Source organism: Pseudophryne corroboree, chromosome 1 (assembly GCF_028390025.1).
Source record: "Pseudophryne corroboree isolate aPseCor3 chromosome 1, aPseCor3.hap2, whole genome shotgun sequence".
Taxonomy (NCBI): Eukaryota; Metazoa; Chordata; class Amphibia; order Anura; family Myobatrachidae; genus Pseudophryne; species Pseudophryne corroboree.
Genome location: NC_086444.1, coordinates 511890088 through 511910778, shown reverse-complemented (window position 1 = coordinate 511910778; position 20691 = coordinate 511890088). Strand labels below are relative to the sequence as shown.

At 33.9% G+C, this 20691-nt stretch overlaps 18 non-coding genes across 18 annotated transcripts; all 18 read right to left on the bottom strand.

Moving 5' to 3' along the window:
• Positions 1-433: 433 nt before the first annotated feature.
• TRNAL-CAG (transfer RNA leucine (anticodon CAG)) lies at positions 434-516 on the bottom strand. The gene has a single exon. It is a non-coding gene; the product is annotated as a tRNA-Leu (tRNA).
• A 678-nt stretch (positions 517-1194) lies between these two features.
• TRNAL-CAG (transfer RNA leucine (anticodon CAG)) lies at positions 1195-1277 on the bottom strand. The gene has a single exon. It is a non-coding gene; the product is annotated as a tRNA-Leu (tRNA).
• Positions 1278-2694: 1417 nt separating this feature from the next.
• Positions 2695-2777, bottom strand: TRNAL-CAG (transfer RNA leucine (anticodon CAG)). The gene has a single exon. It is a non-coding gene; the product is annotated as a tRNA-Leu (tRNA).
• Positions 2778-4194: 1417 nt separating this feature from the next.
• On the bottom strand, positions 4195-4277 carry TRNAL-CAG (transfer RNA leucine (anticodon CAG)). The gene has a single exon. It is a non-coding gene; the product is annotated as a tRNA-Leu (tRNA).
• Positions 4278-4955: 678 nt separating this feature from the next.
• Positions 4956-5038, bottom strand: TRNAL-CAG (transfer RNA leucine (anticodon CAG)). The gene has a single exon. It is a non-coding gene; the product is annotated as a tRNA-Leu (tRNA).
• A 2156-nt stretch (positions 5039-7194) lies between these two features.
• On the bottom strand, positions 7195-7277 carry TRNAL-CAG (transfer RNA leucine (anticodon CAG)). The gene has a single exon. It is a non-coding gene; the product is annotated as a tRNA-Leu (tRNA).
• Positions 7278-7955: 678 nt separating this feature from the next.
• TRNAL-CAG (transfer RNA leucine (anticodon CAG)) lies at positions 7956-8038 on the bottom strand. Its single transcript has one exon. It is a non-coding gene; the product is annotated as a tRNA-Leu (tRNA).
• A 2896-nt stretch (positions 8039-10934) lies between these two features.
• On the bottom strand, positions 10935-11017 carry TRNAL-CAG (transfer RNA leucine (anticodon CAG)). Its single transcript has one exon. It is a non-coding gene; the product is annotated as a tRNA-Leu (tRNA).
• Positions 11018-11695: 678 nt separating this feature from the next.
• TRNAL-CAG (transfer RNA leucine (anticodon CAG)) lies at positions 11696-11778 on the bottom strand. Its single transcript has one exon. It is a non-coding gene; the product is annotated as a tRNA-Leu (tRNA).
• A 678-nt stretch (positions 11779-12456) lies between these two features.
• On the bottom strand, positions 12457-12539 carry TRNAL-CAG (transfer RNA leucine (anticodon CAG)). Its single transcript has one exon. It is a non-coding gene; the product is annotated as a tRNA-Leu (tRNA).
• A 678-nt stretch (positions 12540-13217) lies between these two features.
• On the bottom strand, positions 13218-13300 carry TRNAL-AAG (transfer RNA leucine (anticodon AAG)). Its single transcript has one exon. It is a non-coding gene; the product is annotated as a tRNA-Leu (tRNA).
• A 678-nt stretch (positions 13301-13978) lies between these two features.
• On the bottom strand, positions 13979-14061 carry TRNAL-CAG (transfer RNA leucine (anticodon CAG)). Its single transcript has one exon. It is a non-coding gene; the product is annotated as a tRNA-Leu (tRNA).
• Positions 14062-14739: 678 nt separating this feature from the next.
• Positions 14740-14822, bottom strand: TRNAL-CAG (transfer RNA leucine (anticodon CAG)). The gene has a single exon. It is a non-coding gene; the product is annotated as a tRNA-Leu (tRNA).
• Positions 14823-15500: 678 nt separating this feature from the next.
• TRNAL-CAG (transfer RNA leucine (anticodon CAG)) lies at positions 15501-15583 on the bottom strand. Its single transcript has one exon. It is a non-coding gene; the product is annotated as a tRNA-Leu (tRNA).
• A 678-nt stretch (positions 15584-16261) lies between these two features.
• On the bottom strand, positions 16262-16344 carry TRNAL-AAG (transfer RNA leucine (anticodon AAG)). Its single transcript has one exon. It is a non-coding gene; the product is annotated as a tRNA-Leu (tRNA).
• Positions 16345-17762: 1418 nt separating this feature from the next.
• On the bottom strand, positions 17763-17845 carry TRNAL-AAG (transfer RNA leucine (anticodon AAG)). The gene has a single exon. It is a non-coding gene; the product is annotated as a tRNA-Leu (tRNA).
• A 1417-nt stretch (positions 17846-19262) lies between these two features.
• On the bottom strand, positions 19263-19345 carry TRNAL-CAG (transfer RNA leucine (anticodon CAG)). Its single transcript has one exon. It is a non-coding gene; the product is annotated as a tRNA-Leu (tRNA).
• Positions 19346-20023: 678 nt separating this feature from the next.
• Positions 20024-20106, bottom strand: TRNAL-CAG (transfer RNA leucine (anticodon CAG)). The gene has a single exon. It is a non-coding gene; the product is annotated as a tRNA-Leu (tRNA).
• Positions 20107-20691: the final 585 nt, after the last annotated feature.

The following is a 20691-nucleotide window of genomic DNA, read 5'->3' as shown; positions in this document are numbered from 1 at the left end:
TTGTGAATCTTGCACAAACTGGCTACTTAATTTAGCTCATGGGTTTGATTGGATGCCAATTTAGTGGACCCCAGTGGGGTTTCTGTTCATGACCATTGGCTGAGAAGAGCAGTTTTCTTAAGCCAAAGATATGGAGCCCTCATTCTGAATTTGTGAGATATTTTATTTTGCTACCTCTGTAAATAAAGAATTGTGGATCAAATAATAAAAATAATATGATATACACATATGTGGTTGGTTTCAAGCTCTTTTATCCAGGGAGAATACAATCTGATCTTTTATTGCAACATGGGAAATAATGAAATAATTGATGCATTTTTTATGTTGTAAATTGAAAGAGATTTGCAGTGAGTGTTTGTTTAATTCTAAAGTCAATCTTTTTACAAGTAACAAGAAATAGAAACTGTAGAGCAAAGAAGAAAATGAATAACATTGTCAGAAGTGAGATTTGAACCCACGCCTCCAGAGGAGACTGCGACCTGAACGCAGCGCCTTAGACCGCTCGGCCATCCTGACACATGAAACCACAGCTTTTTGAAAAGATGTATATTATGAAATAACCTATCTATAGTTACAATGACAATGTTGCTATTAAAACTGTTAATTTAAAAACTAGATATGAATTGCTTTTCCATTCATTTTAAAGAGGTTTCTAGTTGGCGTTACAATAAAAGTAAGTTTTGTTTTCCATGTTCAGGGTTGGAATCCAAGTGTCTAGAGTTTGTTCCCTAATGGATTTTAACTCAGCAATGAAATGAAATTTGTGAATCTTGCACAAACTGGCTACTTAATTTAGCTCATGGGTTTGATTGGATGCCAATTTAGTGGACCCCAGTGGGGTTTCTGTTCATGACCATTGGCTGAGAAGAGCAGTTTTCTTAAGCCAAAGATATGGAGCCCTCATTCTGAGTTTGTGAGATATTTTATTTTGCTACCTCTGTAAATAAAGAATTGTGGATCAAATAATAAAAATAATATGATATACACATATGTGGTTGGTTTCAAGCTCTTTTATCCAGGGAGAATACAATCTGATCTTTTATTGCAACATGGGAAATAATGAAATAATTGATGCATTTTTTATGTTGTAAATTGAAAGAGATTTGCAGTGAGTGTAAGTCTAATTCTAAAGTCAATCTTTTCACAAGTAACAAGAAATAGAAACTGTAGAGCAAAGAAGAAAATGAATAACATTGTCGGAAGTGGGATTTGAACCCACGCCTCCAGAGGAGACTGCGACCTGAACGCAGCGCCTTAGACCGCTTGGCCATCCTGACACATGAAACCACTACTTTTTGAAAAGATGTATATTATGAAATAACCTATCTATACTTACAATGACAATGTTGCTATTTAAACTGTTAATTTAAAAACTAAATATGAATTGCTTTTCCATTCATTTTAAAGAGGTTTCTAGTTGGCGTTACAATAAAAGTAAGTTTTGTTTTCCATGTTCAGGGTTGGAATCCAAGTGTCTAGAGTTTGTTCTCTAATGGATTTTAACTCAGCAATGAAATTAAATTTGTGAATCTTGCACAAACTGGCTACTTAATTTAGCTCATGGGTTTGATTGGATGCCATTGTAGTGGACCCCAGTGGGGTTTCTGTTCATGACCATTGGCTGAGAAGAGCAGTTTTCTTAAGCCAAAGATATGGAGCCCTCATTCTGAATTTGTGAGATATTTTATTTTGCTACCTCTGTAAATAAAGAATTGTGGATCAAATAATAAAAATAATATGATATACACATATGTGGTTGGTTTCAAGCTCTTTTATCCAGGGAGAATACAATCTGATCTTTTATTGCAACATGGGAAATAATGAAATAATTGATGCATTTTTTATGTTGTAAATTGAAAGAGATTTGCAGTGAGTGTTTGTCTAATTCTAAAGCCAATCTTTTCACAAGTAACAAGAAATAGAAACTGTAGAGCAAAGAAGAAAATGAATAACATTGTCAGAAGTGGGATTTGAACCCAGGCCACTCAGCGCCTTAGACCGCTCGGCCATCCTGACACATGAAACCACTGCTTTTTGAAAAGATGTATATTATGAAATAACCTATCTATAGTTACAATGACAATGTTGCTATTAAAACTGTTAATTTAAAAAATAAATATGAATTGCTTTTCCATTCATTTTAAAGAGGTTTCTAGTTGGCGTTACAATAAAAGTAAGTTTTGTTTTCCATGTTCAGGGTTGGAATCCAAGTGTCTAGAGTTTGTTCTCTAATGGATTTTAACTCAGCAATGAAATGAAATTTGTGAATCTTGCACAAACTGGCTACTTAATTTAGCTCATGGGTTTGATTGGATGCCATTGTAGTGGACCCCAGTGGGGTTTCTGTTCATGACCATTGGCTGAGAAGAGCAGTTTTCTTAAGCCAAAGATATGGAGCCCTCATTCTGAATTTGTGAGATATTTTATTTTGCTACCTCTGTAAATAAAGAATTGTGGATAAAATAATAAAAATAATATGATATACACATATGTGGTTGGTTTCAAGCTCTTTTATCCAAGAAGAATACAATCTGATCTTTTATTGCAACATGGGAAATAATGAAATAATTGATGCATTTTTTATGTTGTAAATTGAAAGAGATTTGCAGTGAGTGTTTGTTTAATTCTAAAGTCAATCTTTTCACAAGTAACAAGAAATAGAAACTGTAGAGCAAAGAAGAAAATGAATAACATTGTCAGAAGTGGGATTTGAACCCACGCCTCCAGAGGAGACTGCGACCTGAACACAGCGCCTTAGACCGCTCGGCCATCCTGACACATGAAACCCCTGCTTTTTGAAAAGATGTATATTATAAAATAACCTATCTATAGTTACAATGACAATGTTGCTATTAAAACTGTTAATTTAAAAACTAGATATGAATTGCTTTTCCATTCATTTTAAAGAGGTTTCTAGTTGGCGTTACAATAAAAGTAAGTTTTGTTTTCCATGTTCAGGGTTGGAATCCAAGTGTCTAGAGTTTGTTCCCTAAAGGATTTTAACTCAGCAATGAAATGAAATTTGTGAATCTTGCACAAACTGGCTACTTAATTTAGCTCATGGGTTTGATTGGATGCCAATTTAGTGGACCCCAGTGGGGTTTCTGTTCATGACCATTGGCTGAGAAGAGCAGTTTTCTTAAGCCAAAGATATGGAGCCCTCATTCTGAATTTGTGAGATATTTTATTTTGCTACCTCTGTAAATAAAGAATTGTGGATCAAATAATAAAAATAATATGATATACACATATGTGGTTGGTTTCAAGCTCTTTTATCCAGGGAGAATACAATCTGATCTTTTATTGCAACATGGGAAATAATGAAATAATTGATGCATTTTTTATGTTGTAAATTGAAAGAGATTTGCAGTGAGTGTAAGTCTAATTCTAAAGTCAATCTTTTCACAAGTAACAAGAAATAGAAACTGTAGAGCAAAGAAGAAAATGAATTACATTGTCAGAAGTGGGATTTGAACCCAGGCCACGCAGCGCCTTAGACCGCTCGGCCATCCTGACACATGAAACCACACCTTTTTAAAAAGATGTATATTATGAAATAACCTATCTATAGTTACAATGACAATGTAGCTATTAAAAATGTTAATTTAAAAACTAGATATGAATTGCTTTTCCATTAATTTTAAAGAGGTTTCTAGTTGGCGTTACAATAAAAGTAAGTTTTGTTTTCCATGTTCAGGGTTGGAATCCAAGTGTCTAGAGTTTGTTCTCTAATGGATTTTAACTCAGCAATGAAATTAAATTTGTGAATCTTGCACAAACTGGCTACTTAATTTAGCTCATGGGTTTGATTGGATGCCATTGTAGTGGACCCCAGTGGGGTTTCTGTTCATGACCATTGGCTGAGAAGAGCAGTTTTCTTAAGCCAAAGATATGGAGCCCTCATTCTGAATTTGTGAGATATTTTATTTTGCTACCTCTGTAAATAAAGAATTGTGGATAAAATAATAAAAATAATATGATATACACATATGTGGTTGGTTTCAAGCTCTTTTATCCAAGAAGAATACAATCTGATCTTTTATTGCAACATGGGAAATAATGAAATAATTGATGCATTTTTTATGTTGTAAATTGAAAGAGATTTGCAGTGAGTGTTTGTTTAATTCTAAAGTCAATCTTTTCACAAGTAACAAGAAATAGAAACTGTAGAGCAAAGAAGAAAATGAATAACATTGTCAGAAGTGGGATTTGAACCCACGCCTCCAGAGGAGACTGCGACCTGAACGCAGCGCCTTAGACCGCTCGGCCATCCTGACACATGAAACCCCTGCTTTTTGAAAAGATGTATATTATGAAATAACCTATCTATAGTTACAATGACAATGTTGCTATTAAAACTGTTAATTTAAAAACTAGATATGAATTGCTTTTCCATTCATTTTAAAGAGGTTTCTAGTTGGCGTTACAATAAAAGTAAGTTTTGTTTTCCATGTTCAGGGTTGGAATCCAAGTGTCTAGAGTTTGTTCCCTAATGGATTTTAACTCAGCAATGAAATGAAATTTGTGAATCTTGCACAAACTGGCTACTTAATTTAGCTCATGGGTTTGATTGGATGCCATTGTAGTGGACCCCAGTGGGGTTTCTGTTCATGACCATTGGCTGAGAAGAGCAGTTTTCTTAAGCCAAAGATATGGAGCCCTCATTCTGAATTTGTGAGATATTTTATTTTGCTACCTCTGTAAATAAAGAATTGTGGATAAAATAATAAAAATAATATGATATACACATATGTGGTTGGTTTCAAGCTCTTTTATCCAAGAAGAATACAATCTGATCTTTTATTGCAACATGGGAAATAATGAAATAATTGATGCATTTTTTATGTTGTAAATTGAAAGAGATTTGCAGTGAGTGTTTGTTTAATTCTAAAGTCAATCTTTTCACAAGTAACAAGAAATAGAAACTGTAGAGCAAAGAAGAAAATGAATAACATTGTCAGAAGTGGGATTTGAACCCACGCCTCCAGAGGAGACTGCGACCTGAACGCAGCGCCTTAGACCGCTCGGCCATCCTGACACATGAAACCCCTGCTTTTTGAAAAGATGTATATTATGAAATAACCTATCTATAGTTACAATGACAATGTTGCTATTAAAACTGTTAATTTAAAAACTAGATATGAATTGCTTTTCCATTCATTTTAAAGAGGTTTCTAGTTGGCGTTACAATAAAAGTAAGTTTTGTTTTCCATGTTCAGGGTTGGAATCCAAGTGTCTAGAGTTTGTTCCCTAATGGATTTTAACTCAGCAATGAAATGAAATTTGTGAATCTTGCACAAACTGGCTACTTAATTTAGCTCATGGGTTTGATTGGATGCCAATTTAGTGGACCCCAGTGGGGTTTCTGTTCATGACCATTGGCTGAGAAGAGCAGTTTTCTTAAGCCAAAGATATGGAGCCCTCATTCTGAATTTGTGAGATATTTTATTTTGCTACCTCTGTAAATAAAGAATTGTGGATCAAATAATAAAAATAATATGATATACACATATGTGGTTGGTTTCAAGCTCTTTTATCCAGGGAGAATACAATCTGATCTTTTATTGCAACATGGGAAATAATGAAATAATTGATGCATTTTTTATGTTGTAAATTGAAAGAGATTTGCAGTGAGTGTAAGTCTAATTCTAAAGTCAATCTTTTCACAAGTAACAAGAAATAGAAACTGTAGAGCAAAGAAGAAAATGAATAACATTGTCAGAAGTGGGATTTGAACCCAGGCCACGCAGCGCCTTAGACCGCTCGGCCATCCTCACACATGAAACCACACCTTTTTAAAAAGATGTATATTATGAAATAACCTATCTATAGTTACAATGACAATGTTGCTATTAAAACTGTTAATTTAAAAACTAGATATGAATTGCTTTTCCATTCATTTTAAAGAGGTTTCTAGTTGGCGTTACAATAAAAGTAAGTTTTGTTTTCCATGTTCAGGGTTGGAATCCAAGTGTCTAGAGTTTGTTCCCTAAAGGATTTTAACTCAGCAATGAAATGAAATTTGTGAATCTTGCACAAACTGGCTACTTAATTTAGCTCATGGGTTTGATTGGATGCCAATTTAGTGGACCCCAGTGGGGTTTCTGTTCATGACCATTGGCTGAGAAGAGCAGTTTTCTTAAGCCAAAGATATGGAGCCCTCATTCTGAATTTGTGAGATATTTTATTTTGCTACCTCTGTAAATAAAGAATTGTGGATCAAATAATAAAAATAATATGATATACACATATGTGGTTGGTTTCAAGCTCTTTTATCCAGGGAGAATACAATCTGATCTTTTATTGCAACATGGGAAATAATGAAATAATTGATGCATTTTTTATGTTGTAAATTGAAAGAGATTTGCAGTGAGTGTAAGTCTAATTCTAAAGTCAATCTTTTCACAAGTAACAAGAAATAGAAACTGTAGAGCAAAGAAGAAAATGAATTACATTGTCAGAAGTGGGATTTGAACCCAGGCCACGCAGCGCCTTAGACCGCTCGGCCATCCTGACACATGAAACCACACCTTTTTAAAAAGATGTATATTATGAAATAACCTATCTATAGTTACAATGACAATGTAGCTATTAAAAATGTTAATTTAAAAACTAGATATGAATTGCTTTTCCATTAATTTTAAAGAGGTTTCTAGTTGGCGTTACAATAAAAGTAAGTTTTGTTTTCCATGTTCAGGGTTGGAATCCAAGTGTCTAGAGTTTGTTCTCTAATGGATTTTAACTCAGCAATGAAATTAAATTTGTGAATCTTGCACAAACTGGCTACTTAATTTAGCTCATGGGTTTGATTGGATGCCATTGTAGTGGACCCCAGTGGGGTTTCTGTTCATGACCATTGGCTGAGAAGAGCAGTTTTCTTAAGCCAAAGATATGGAGCCCTCATTCTGAATTTGTGAGATATTTTATTTTGCTACCTCTGTAAATAAAGAATTGTGGATAAAATAATAAAAATAATATGATATACACATATGTGGTTGGTTTCAAGCTCTTTTATCCAAGAAGAATACAATCTGATCTTTTATTGCAACATGGGAAATAATGAAATAATTGATGCATTTTTTATGTTGTAAATTGAAAGAGATTTGCAGTGAGTGTTTGTTTAATTCTAAAGTCAATCTTTTCACAAGTAACAAGAAATAGAAACTGTAGAGCAAAGAAGAAAATGAATAACATTGTCAGAAGTGGGATTTGAACCCACGCCTCCAGAGGAGACTGCGACCTGAACGCAGCGCCTTAGACCGCTCGGCCATCCTGACACATGAAACCCCTGCTTTTTGAAAAGATGTATATTATGAAATAACCTATCTATAGTTACAATGACAATGTTGCTATTAAAACTGTTAATTTAAAAACTAGATATGAATTGCTTTTCCATTCATTTTAAAGAGGTTTCTAGTTGGCGTTACAATAAAAGTAAGTTTTGTTTTCCATGTTCAGGGTTGGAATCCAAGTGTCTAGAGTTTGTTCCCTAATGGATTTTAACTCAGCAATGAAATGAAATTTGTGAATCTTGCACAAACTGGCTACTTAATTTAGCTCATGGGTTTGATTGGATGCCATTGTAGTGGACCCCAGTGGGGTTTCTGTTCATGACCATTGGCTGAGAAGAGCAGTTTTCTTAAGCCAAAGATATGGAGCCCTCATTCTGAATTTGTGAGATATTTTATTTTGCTACCTCTGTAAATAAAGAATTGTGGATAAAATAATAAAAATAATATGATATACACATATGTGGTTGGTTTCAAGCTCTTTTATCCAAGAAGAATACAATCTGATCTTTTATTGCAACATGGGAAATAATGAAATAATTGATGCATTTTTTATGTTGTAAATTGAAAGAGATTTGCAGTGAGTGTTTGTTTAATTCTAAAGTCAATCTTTTCACAAGTAACAAGAAATAGAAACTGTAGAGCAAAGAAGAAAATGAATAACATTGTCAGAAGTGGGATTTGAACCCACGCCTCCAGAGGAGACTGCGACCTGAACGCAGCGCCTTAGACCGCTCGGCCATCCTGACACATGAAACCCCTGCTTTTTGAAAAGATGTATATTATGAAATAACCTATCTATAGTTACAATGACAATGTTGCTATTAAAACTGTTAATTTAAAAACTAGATATGAATTGCTTTTCCATTCATTTTAAAGAGGTTTCTAGTTGGCGTTACAATAAAAGTAAGTTTTGTTTTCCATGTTCAGGGTTGGAATCCAAGTGTCTAGAGTTTGTTCCCTAATGGATTTTAACTCAGCAATGAAATGAAATTTGTGAATCTTGCACAAACTGGCTACTTAATTTAGCTCATGGGTTTGATTGGATGCCAATTTAGTGGACCCCAGTGGGGTTTCTGTTCATGACCATTGGCTGAGAAGAGCAGTTTTCTTAAGCCAAAGATATGGAGCCCTCATTCTGAATTTGTGAGATATTTTATTTTGCTACCTCTGTAAATAAAGAATTGTGGATCAAATAATAAAAATAATATGATATACACATATGTGGTTGGTTTCAAGCTCTTTTATCCAGGGAGAATACAATCTGATCTTTTATTGCAACATGGGAAATAATGAAATAATTGATGCATTTTTTATGTTGTAAATTGAAAGAGATTTGCAGTGAGTGTAAGTCTAATTCTAAAGTCAATCTTTTCACAAGTAACAAGAAATAGAAACTGTAGAGCAAAGAAGAAAATTAATAACATTGTCAGAAGTGGGATTTGAACCCAGGCCACGCAGCGCCTTAGACCGCTCGGCCATCCTCACACATGAAACCACACCTTTTTAAAAAGATGTATATTATGAAATAACCTATCTATAGTTACAATGACAATGTAGCTATTAAAACTGTTAATTTAAAAACTAGATATGAATTGCTTTTCCATTAATTTTAAAGAGGTTTCTAGTTGGCGTTACAATAAAAGTAAGTTTTGTTTTCCATGTTCAGGGTTGGAATCCAAGTGTCTAGAGTTTGTTCTCTAATGGATTTTAACTCAGCAATGAAATGACATTTGTGAATCTTGCACAAACTGGCTACTTAATTTAGCTCATGGGTTTGATTGGATGCCATTGTAGTGGACCCCAGTGGGGTTTCTGTTCATGACCATTGGCTGAGAAGAGCAGTTTTCTTAAGCCAAAGATATGGAGCCCTCATTCTGAATTTGTGAGATATTTTATTTTGCTACCTCTGTAAATAAAGAATTGTGGATCAAATAATAAAAATAATATGATATACACATATGTGGTTGGTTTCAAGCTCTTTTATCCAGGGAGAATACAATCTGATCTTTTATTGCAACATGGGAAATAATGAAATAATTGATGCATTTTTTATGTTGTAAATTGAAAGAGATTTGCAGTGAGTGTTTGTCTAATTCTAAAGCCAATCTTTTCACAAGTAACAAGAAATAGAAACTGTAGAGCAAAGAAGAAAATGAATAACATTGTCAGAAGTGGGATTTGAACCCAGGCCACTCAGCGCCTTAGACCGCTCGGCCATCCTGACACATGAAACCGCTGCTTTTTAAAAAGATGTATATTATGAAATAACCTATCTATAGTTACAATGACAATGTTGCTATTAAAACTGTTAATTTAAAAAATAAATATGAATTGCTTTTCCATTCATTTTAAAGAGGTTTCTAGTTGGCGTTACAATAAAAGTAAGTTTTGTTTTCCATGTTCAGGGTTGGAATCCAAGTGTCTAGAGTTTGTTCTCTAATGGATTTTAACTCAGCAATGAAATGAAATTTGTGAATCTTGCACAAACTGGCTAATTAATTTAGCTCATGGGTTTGATTGGATGCCATTGTAGTGGACCCCAGTGGGGTTTCTGTTCATGACCATTGGCTGAGAAGAGCAGTTTTCTTAAGCCAAAGATATGGAGCCCTCATTCTGAATTTGTGAGATATTTTATTTTGCTACCTCTGTAAATAAAGAATTGTGGATAAAATAATAAAAATAATATGATATACACATATGTGGTTGGTTTCAAGCTCTTTTATCCAAGAAGAATACAATCTGATCTTTTATTGCAACATGGGAAATAATGAAATAGTTGATGCATTTTTTATGTTGTAAATTGAAAGAGATTTGCAGTGAGTGTTTGTTTAATTCTAAAGTCAATCTTTTCACAAGTAACAAGAAATAGAAACTGTAGAGCAAAGAAGAAAGGGATTTGAACCCACGCCTCCAGAGGAGACTGCGACCTGAACGCAGCGCCTTAGACCGCTCGGCCATCCTGACACATGAAACCACTGCTTTTTGAAAAGATGTATATTATGAAATAACCTATCTATAGTTACAATGACAATGTTGCTATTAAAACTGTTAATTTAAAAACTAGATATGAATTGCTTTTCCATTCATTTTAAAGAGGTTTCTAGTTGGCGTTACAATAAAAGTAAGTTTTGTTTTCCATGTTCAGGGTTGGAATCCAAGTGTCTAGAGTTTGTTCTCTAATGGATTTTAACTCAGCAATGAAATTAAATTTGTGAATCTTGCACAAACTGGTTATTTAATTTAGCTCATGGGTTCGATTGGATGCCATTGCAGTGGACCCCAGTGGGGTTTTTGTTCATGACCATTGGCTGAGAAGAGCAGTTTTCTTAAGCCGAAGATATGGAGCCCTCATTCTGAATTTGTGAGATATTTTATTTTGCTACCTCTGTAAATAAAGAATTGTGGATAAAATAATAAAAATAATATGATATACACATGTGTGGTTGGTTTCAAGCTCTTTTATCCAGGAAGAATACAATCTGATCTTTTATTGCAACATGGGAAATAATGAAATAATTGATGCATTTTTTATGTTGTAAATTGAACGAGATTTGCAGTGAGTGTTTGTCTAATTCTAAAGTCAATCTTTTCACAAGTAACAAGAAATAGAAACTGTAGAGCAAAGAAGAAAATGAATAACACTGTCAGAAGTGGGATTTGAACCCACGACTCCAGAGGAGACTGCGACCTGAACGCAGCGCCTTAGACCGCTCGGCCATCCTGACACATGAAACCACTGCTTTTTAAAAAGATGTATATTATGAAATAACCTATCTATAGTTACAATGACAATGTTGCTATTAAAACTGTTAATTTAAAAAATAAATATGAATTGCTTTTCCATTCATTTTAAAGAGGTTTCTAGTTGGCGTTACAATAAAAGTAAGTTTTGTTTTCCATGTTCAGGGTTGGAATCCAAGTGTCTAGAGTTTGTTCTCTAATGGATTTTAACTCAGCAATGAAATGAAATTTGTGAATCTTGCACAAACTGGCTACTTAATTTAGCTCATGGGTTTGATTGGATGCAATTGTAGTGGACCCCAGTGGGGTTTCTGTTCATGACCATTGGCTGAGAAGAGCAGTTTTCTTAAGCCAAAGATATGGAGCCCTCATTCTGAATTTGTGAGATATTTTATTTTGCTACCTCTGTAAATAAAGAATTGTGGATAAAATAATAAAAATAATATGATATACACATATGTGGTTGGTTTCAAGCTCTTTTATCCAAGAAGAATACAATCTGATCTTTTATTGCAACATGGGAAATAATGAAATAGTTGATGCATTTTTTATGTTGTAAATTGAAAGAGATTTGCAGTGAGTGTTTGTTTAATTCTAAAGTCAATCTTTTCACAAGTAACAAGAAATAGAAACTGTAGAGCAAAGAAGAAAATGAATAACATTGTCAGAAGAGGGATTTGAACCCATGCCTCCAGAGGAGACTGCGACCTGAACGCAGCGCCTTAGACCGCTCGGCCATCCTGACACATGAAACCACTGCTTTTTGAAAAGATGTATATTATGAAATAACCTATCTATAGTTACAATGACAATGTTGCTATTAAAACTGTTAATTTAAAAACTAGATATGAATTGCTTTTCCATTCATTTTAAAGAGGTTTCTAGTTGGCGTTACAATAAAAGTAAGTTTTGTTTTCCATGTTCAGGGTTGGAATCCAAGTGTCTAGAGTTTGTTCTCTAATGGATTTTAACTCAGCAATGAAATTAAATTTGTGAATCTTGCACAAACTGGTTATTTAATTTAGCTCATGGGTTCGATTGGATGCCATTGTAGTGGACCCCAGTGGGGTTTTTGTTCATGACCATTGGCTGAGAAGAGCAGTTTTCTTAAGCCGAAGATATGGAGCCCTCATTCTGAATTTGTGAGATATTTTATTTTGCTACCTCTGTAAATAAAGAATTGTGGATAAAATAATAAAAATAATATGATATACACATGTGTGGTTGGTTTCAAGCTCTTTTATCCAGGAAGAATACAATCTGATCTTTTATTGCAACATGGGAAATAATGAAATAATTGATGCATTTTTTATGTTGTAAATTGAAAGAGATTTGCAGTGAGTGTTTGTCTAATTCTAAAGTCAATCTTTTCACAAGTAACAAGAAATAGAAACTGTAGAGCAAAGAAGAAAATGAATAACACTGTCAGAAGTGGGATTTGAACCCACGACTCCAGAGGAGACTGCGACCTGAACGCAGCGCCTTAGACCGCTCGGCCATCCTGACACATGAAACCACTGCTTTTTGAAAAGATGTATATTATGAAATAACCTATCTATAGTTACAATGACAATGTAGCTATTAAAACTGTTAATTTAAAAACTAGATATGAATTGCTTTTCCATTCATTTTAAAGAGGTTTCTAGTTGGCGTTACAATAAAAGTAAGTTTTGTTTTCCATGTTCAGGGTTGGAATCCAAGTGTCTAGAGTTTGTTCTCTAATGGATTTTAACTCAGCAATGAAATTAAATTTGTGAATCTTGCACAAACTGGCTACTTAATTTAGCTCATGGGTTTGATTGGATGCCATTGTAGTGGACCCCAGTGGGGTTTCTGTTCATGACCATTGGCTGAGAAGAGCAGTTTTCTTAAGCAAAAGATATGGAGCCCTCATTCTGAATTTGTGAGATATTTTATTTTGCTACCTCTGTAAATAAAGAATTGTGGATCAAATAATAAAAATAATATGATATACACATATGTGGTTGGTTTCAAGCTCTTTTATCCAGAGAGAATACAATCTGATCTTCTATTGCAACATGGGAAATAATGAAATAATTGATGCATTTTTTATGTTGTAAATTGAAAGAGATTTGCAGTGAGTGTAAGTCTAATTCTAAAGTCAATCTTTTCACAAGTAACAAGAAATAGAAACTGTAGAGCAAAGAAGAAAATGAATAACATTGTCAGAAGTGGGATTTGAACCCACGCCTCCAGAGGAGACTGCGACCTTAACGTAGCGCCTTAGACCGCTCGGCCATCCTGACACATGAAACAACTACTTTTCTAAAAGATGTATATTATGAAATAACCTATCTATAGTTACAATGACAATGTTGCTATTAAAACTGTTAATTTAAAAACTAAATATGAATTGCTTTTTCATTCATTTTAAAGAGGTTTCTAGTTGGCGTTACAATAAAAGTATGTTTTGTTTTCCATGTTCAGGGTTGGAATCCAAGTGTCTAGAGTTTGTTCTCTAATGGATTTTAACTCAGCAATGAAATGAAATTTGTGAATCTTGCACAAACTGGTTATTTAATTTAGCTCATGGGTTCGATTGGATGCCATTGTAGTGGACCCAAGTGGGGTTTCTGTTCATGACCATTGGCTGAGAAGAGCAGTTTTCTTAAGCCAAAGATATGGAGCCCTCATTCTGAATTTGTGAGATATTTTATTTTGCTACCTCTGTAAATAAAGAATTGTGGATCAAATAATAAAAATAATATGATATACACATATGTGGTTGGTTTCAAGCTCTTTTATCCAGGGAGAATACAATCTGATCTTTTATTGCAACATGGGAAATAATGAAATAATTGATGCATTTTTTATGTTGTAAATTGAAAGAGATTTGCAGTGAGTGTTTGTCTAATTCTAAAGCCAATCTTTTCACAAGTAACAAGAAATAGAAACTGTAGAGCAAAGAAGAAAATAAATAACATTGTCAGAAGTGGGATTTGAACCCACGCCTCCAGAGGAGACTGCGACCTGAACGCAGCGCCTTAGACCGCTCGGCCATCCTGACACTTGAAACCGCTACTTTTTGAAAAGATGTATATTATGAAATAACCTATCTATACTTACAATGACAATGTTGCTATTAAAACTGTTAATTTAAAAACTAAATATGAATTGCTTTTCCATTCATTTTAAAGAGGTTTCTAGTTAGCGTTACAATAAAAGTAAGTTTTGTTTTCCATGTTCAGGGTTGGAATCCAAGTGTCTAGAGTTTGTTCTCTAATGGATTTTAACTCAGCAATGAAATGAAATTTGTGAATCTTGCACAAACTGGTTATTTAATTTAGCTCATGGGTTCGATTGGATGCCATTGTAGTGGACCCCAGTGGGGTTTTTGTTCATGACCATTGGCTGAGAAGAGCAGTTTTCTTAAGCCGAAGATATGGAGCCCTCATTCTGAATTTGTGAGATATTTTATTTTGCTACCTCTGTAAATAAAGAATTGTGGATAAAATAATAAAAATAATATGATATACACATGTGTGGTTGGTTTCAAGCTCTTTTATCCAGGAAGAATACAATCTGATCTTTTATTGCAACATGGGAAATAATGAAATAATTGATGCATTTTTTATGTTGTAAATTGAAAGAGATTTGCAGTGAGTGTTTGTCTAATTCTAAAGTCAATCTTTTCACAAGTAACAAGAAATAGAAACTGTAGAGCAAAGAAGAAAATGAATAACACTGTCAGAAGTGGGATTTGAACCCACGCCTCCAGAGGAGACTGCGACCTGAACGCAGCGCCTTAGACCGCTCGGCCATCCTGACACATGAAACCACTGCTTTTTGAAAAGATGTATATTATGAAATAACCTATCTATAGTTACAATGACAATGTAGCTATTAAAACTGTTAATTTAAAAACTAGATATGAATTGCTTTTCCATTCATTTTAAAGAGGTTTCTAGTTGGCGTTACAATAAAAGTAAGTTTTGTTTTCCATGTTCAGGGTTGGAATCCAAGTGTCTAGAGTTTGTTCTCTAATGGATTTTAACTCAGCAATGAAATTAAATTTGTGAATCTTGCACAAACTGGTTATTTAATTTAGCTCATGGGTTCGATTGGATGCCAATGTAGTGGACCCCAGTGGGGTTTTTGTTCATGACCATTGGCTGAGAAGAGCAGTTTTCTTAAGCCGAAGATATGGAGCCCTCATTCTGAATTTGTGAGATATTTTATTTTGCTACCTCTGTAAATAAAGAATTGTGGATAAAATAATAAAAATAATATGATATACACATGTGTGGTTGGTTTCAAGCTCTTTTATCCAGGAAGAATACAATCTGATCTTTTATTGCAACATGGGAAATAATGAAATAATTGATGCATTTTTTATGTTGTAAATTGAAAGAGATTTGCAGTGAGTGTTTGTCTAATTCTAAAGTCAATCTTTTCACAAGTAACAAGAAATAGAAACTGTAGAGCAAAGAAGAAAATGAATAACACTGTCAGAAGTGGGATTTGAACCCACGCCTCCAGAGGAGACTGCAACCTGAACGCAGCGCCTTAGACCGCTCGGCCATCCTGACACATGAAACCACTGCTTTTTGAAAAGATGTATATTATGAAATAACCTATCTATAGTTACAATGACAATGTAGCTATTAAAACTGTTAATTTAAAAACTAGATATGAATTGCTTTTCCATTCATTTTAAAGAGGTTTCTAGTTGGCGTTACAATAAAAGTAAGTTTTGTTTTCCATGTTCAGGGTTGGAATCCAAGTGTCTAGAGTTTGTTCTCTAATGGATTTTAACTCAGCAATGAAATTAAATTTGTGAATCTTGCACAAACTGGCTACTTAATTTAGCTCATGGGTTTGATTGGATGCCATTGTAGTGGACCCCAGTGGGGTTTCTGTTCATGACCATTGGCTGAGAAGAGCAGTTTTCTTAAGCCAAAGATATGGAGCCCTCATTCTGAATTTGTGAGATATTTTATTTTGCTACCTCTGTAAATAAAGAATTGTGGATCAAATAATAAAAATAATATGATATACACATATGTGGTTGGTTTCAAGCTCTTTTATCCAGAGAGAATACAATCTGATCTTCTATTGCAACATGGGAAATAATGAAATAATTGATGCATTTTTTATGTTGTAAATTGAAAGAGATTTGCAGTGAGTGTAAGTCTAATTCTAAAGTCAATCTTTTCACAAGTAACAAGAAATAGAAACTGTAGAGCAAAGAAGAAAATGAATAACATTGTCAGAAGTGGGATTTGAACCCATGCCTCCAGAGGAGACTGCGACCTTAACGTAGCGCCTTAGTCCGCTCGGCCATCCTGACACATGAAACAACTACTTTTTTAAAAGATGTATATTATGAAATAACCTATCTATAGTTACAATGACAATGTTGCTATTAAAACTGTTAATTTAAAAACTAAATATGAATTGCTTTTTCATTCATTTTAAAGAGGTTTCTAGTTGGCGTTACAATAAAAGTATGTTTTGTTTTCCATGTTCAGGGTTGGAATCCAAGTGTCTAGAGTTTGTTCTCTAATGGATTTTAACTCAGCAATGAAATTAAATTTGTGAATCTTGCACAAACTGGTTATTTAATTTAGCTCATGGGTTCGATTGGATGCCATTGTAGTGGACCCAAGTGGGGTTTCTGTTCATGACCATTGGCTGAGAAGAGCAGTTTTCTTAAGCCAAAGATATGGAGCCCTCATTCTGAATTTGTGAGATATTTTATTTTGCTACCTCTGTAAATAAAGAATTGTGGATCAAATAATAAAAATAATATGATATACACATATGTGGTTGGTTTCAAGCTCTTTTATCCAGGGAGAATACAATCTGATCTTTTATTGCAACATGGGAAATAATGAAATAATTGATGCATTTTTTATGTTGTAAATTGAAAGAGATTTGCAGTGAGTGTTTGTCTAATTCTAAAGCCAATCTTTTCACAAGTAACAAGAAATAGAAACTGTAGAGCAAAGAAGAAAATGAATAACATTGTCAGAAGTGGGATTTGAACCCAGGCCACTCAGCGCCTTAGACCGCTCGGCCATCCTGACACATGAAACCACTGCTTTTTGAAAAGATGTATATTATGAAATAACCTATCTATAGTTACAATGACAATGTTGCTATTAAAACTGTTAATTTAAAAAATAAATATGAATTGCTTTTCCATTCATTTTAAAGAGGTTTCTAGTTGGCGTTACAATAAAAGTAAGTTTTGTTTTCCATGTTCAGGGTTGGAATCCAAGTGTCTAGAGTTTGTTCTCTAATGGATTTTAACTCAGCAATGAAATGAAATTTGTGAATCTTGCACAAACTGGCTACTTAATTTAGCTCATGGGTTTGATTGGATGCCATTGTAGTGGACCCCAGTTGGGTTTCTGTTCATGACCATTGGCTGAGAAGAGCAGTTTTCTTAAGCCAAAGATATGGAGCCCTCATTCTGAATTTGTGAGATATTTTATTTTGCTACCTCTGTAAATAAAGAATTGTGGATCAAATAATAAAAATAATATGATATACACATATGTGGTTGGTTTCAAGCTCTTTTATCCAGGAAGAATACAATCTGATCTTTTATTGCAACATGGGAAATAATGAAATAATTGATGCATTTTTTTATGTTGTAAATTGAAAGAGATTTGCAGTGAGTGTTTGTCTAATTCTAAAGTCAATCTTTTCACAAGTAACAAGAAATAGAAACTGTAGAGCAAAGAAGAAAATGAATAACATTGTCAGAAGTGGGATTTGAACCCACGCCTCCAGAGGAGACTGCGACCTTAACGTAGCACCTTAGACCGCTCGGCCATCCTGACACATGAAACAACTACTTTTTTAAAAGATGTATATTATGAAATAACCTATCTATAGTTACAATGACAATGTTGCTATTAAAACTGTTAATTTAAAAACTAAATATGAATTGCTTTTTCATTCATTTTAAAGAGGTTTCTAGTTGGCGTTACAATAAAAGTATGTTTTGTTTTCCATGTTCAGGGTTGGAATCCAAGTGTCTAGAGTTTGTTCTCTAATGGATTTTAACTCAGCAATGAAATTAAATTTGTGAATCTTGCACAAACTGGTTATTTAATTTAGCTCATGGGTTCGATTGGATGCCATTGTAGTGGACCCAAGTGGGGTTTCTGTTCATGACCATTGGCTGAGAAGAGCAGTTTTCTTAAGCCAAAGATATGGAGCCCTCATTCTGAATTTGTGAGATATTTTATTTTGCTACCTCTGTAAATAAAGAATTGTGGATCAAATAATAAAAATAATATGATATACACATATGTGGTTGGTTTCAAGCTCTTTTATCCAGGGAGAATACAATCTGATCTTTTATTGCAACATGGGAAATAATGAAATAATTGATGCATTTTTTATGTTGTAAATTGAAAGAGATTTGCAGTGAGTGTTTGTCTAATTCTAAAGCCAATCTTTTCACAAGTAACAAGAAATAGAAACTGTAGAGCAAAGAAGAAAATGAATAACATTGTCAGAAGTGGGATTTGAACCCAGGCCACTCAGCACCTTAGACCGCTCGGCCATCCTGACACATGAAACCACTGCTTTTTGAAAAGATGTATATTATGAAATAACCTATCTATAGTTACAATGACAATGTTGCTATTAAAACTGTTAATTTAAAAAATAAATATGAATTGCTTTTCCATTCATTTTAAAGAGGTTTCTAGTTGGCGTTACAATAAAAGTAAGTTTTGTTTTCCATGTTCAGGGTTGGAATCCAAGTGTCTAGAGTTTGTTCTCTAATGGATTTTAACTCAGCAATGAAATGAAATTTGTGAATCTTGCACAAACTGGCTACTTAATTTAGCTCATGGGTTTGATTGGATGCCATTGTAGTGGACCCCAGTTGGGTTTCTGTTCATGACCATTGGCTGAGAAGAGCAGTTTTCTTAAGCCAAAGATATGGAGCCCTCATTCTGAATTTGTGAGATATTTTATTTTGCTACCTCTGTAAATAAAGAATTGTGGATAAAATAATAAAAATAATATGATATACACATATGTGGTTGGTTTCAAGCTCTTTTATCCAGGAAGAATACAATCTGATCTTTTATTGCAACATGGGAAATAATGAAATAATTGATGCATTTTTTATGTTGTAAATTGAAAGAGATTTGCAGTGAGTGTTTGTCTAATTCTAAAGTCAATCTTTTCACAAGTAACAAGAAATAGAAACTGTAGAGCAAAGAAAAAAATAAATAACACTGTCAGAAGTGGGATTTGAACCCACGCCTCCAGAGGAGACTGCGACCTGAACGCAGCGCCTTAGACCGCTTGGCCATCCTGACACATGAAACCACTGCTTTTTGAAAAGATGTATATTATGAAATAACCTATCTATAGTTACAATGACAATGTTGCTATTAAAACTGTTAATTTAAAAACTAGATATGAATTGCTTTTCCATTCATTTTAAAGAGGTTTCTAGTTGGCGTTACAATAAAAGTAAGTTTTGTTTTCCATGTTCACGGTTGGAATCCAAGTGTCTAGAGTTTGTTCCCTAATGGATTTTAACTCAGCAATGAAATGAAATTTGTGAATCTTGCACAAACTGGCTACTTAATTTAGCTCATGGGTTTGATTGGATGCCAATTTAGTGGACCCCAGTGGGGTTTCTGTTCATGACCATTGGCTGAGAAGAGCAGTTTTCTTAAGCCAAAGATATGGAGCCCTCATTCTGAATTTGTGAGATATTTTATTTTGCTACCTCTGTAAATAAAGAATTGTGGATCAAATAATAAAAATAATATGATATACACATATGTGGTTTGTTTCAAGCTCTTTTATCCAGGGAGAATACAATCTGATCTTTTATTGCAACATGGGAAATAATGAAATAATTGATGCATTTTTTATGTTGTAAATTGAAAGAGATTTGCAGTGAGTGTAAGTCTAATTCTAAAGTCAATCTTTTCACAAGTAACAAGAAATAGAAACTGTAGAGCAAAGAAGAAAATGAATAACATTGTCAGAAGTGGGATTTGAACCCACGCCTCCAGAGGAGACTGCGACCTGAACGCAGCGCCTTAGACCGCTCGGCCATCCTGACACTTGAAACCGCTACTTTTTGAAAAGATGTATATTATGAAATAACCTATCTATACTTACAATGACAATGTTGCTATTAAAACTGTTAATTTAAAAACTAAATATGAATTGCTTTTCCATTCATTTTAAAGAGGTTTCTAGTTAGCGTTACAATAAAAGTAAGTTTTGTTTTCCATGTTCAGGGTTGGAATCCAAGTGTCTAGAGTTTGTTCTCTAATGGATTTTAATTCAGCAATGAAATTAAATTTGTGAATCTTGCACAAACTGGTTATTTAATTTAGCTCATGGGTTCGATTGGATGCCATTGTAGTGGACCCCAGTGGGGTTTTTGTTCATGACCATTGGCTGAGAAGAGCAGTTTTCTTAAGCCGAAGATATGGAGCCCTCATTCTGAATTTGTGAGATATTTTATTTTGCTACCTCTGTAAATAAAGAATTGTGGATAAAATAATAAAAATAATATGATATACACATGTGTGGTTGGTTTCAAGCTCTTTTATCCAGGAAGAATACAATCTGATCTTTTATTGCAACATGGGAAATAATGAAATAATTGATGCATTTTTTATGTTGTAAATTGAAAGAG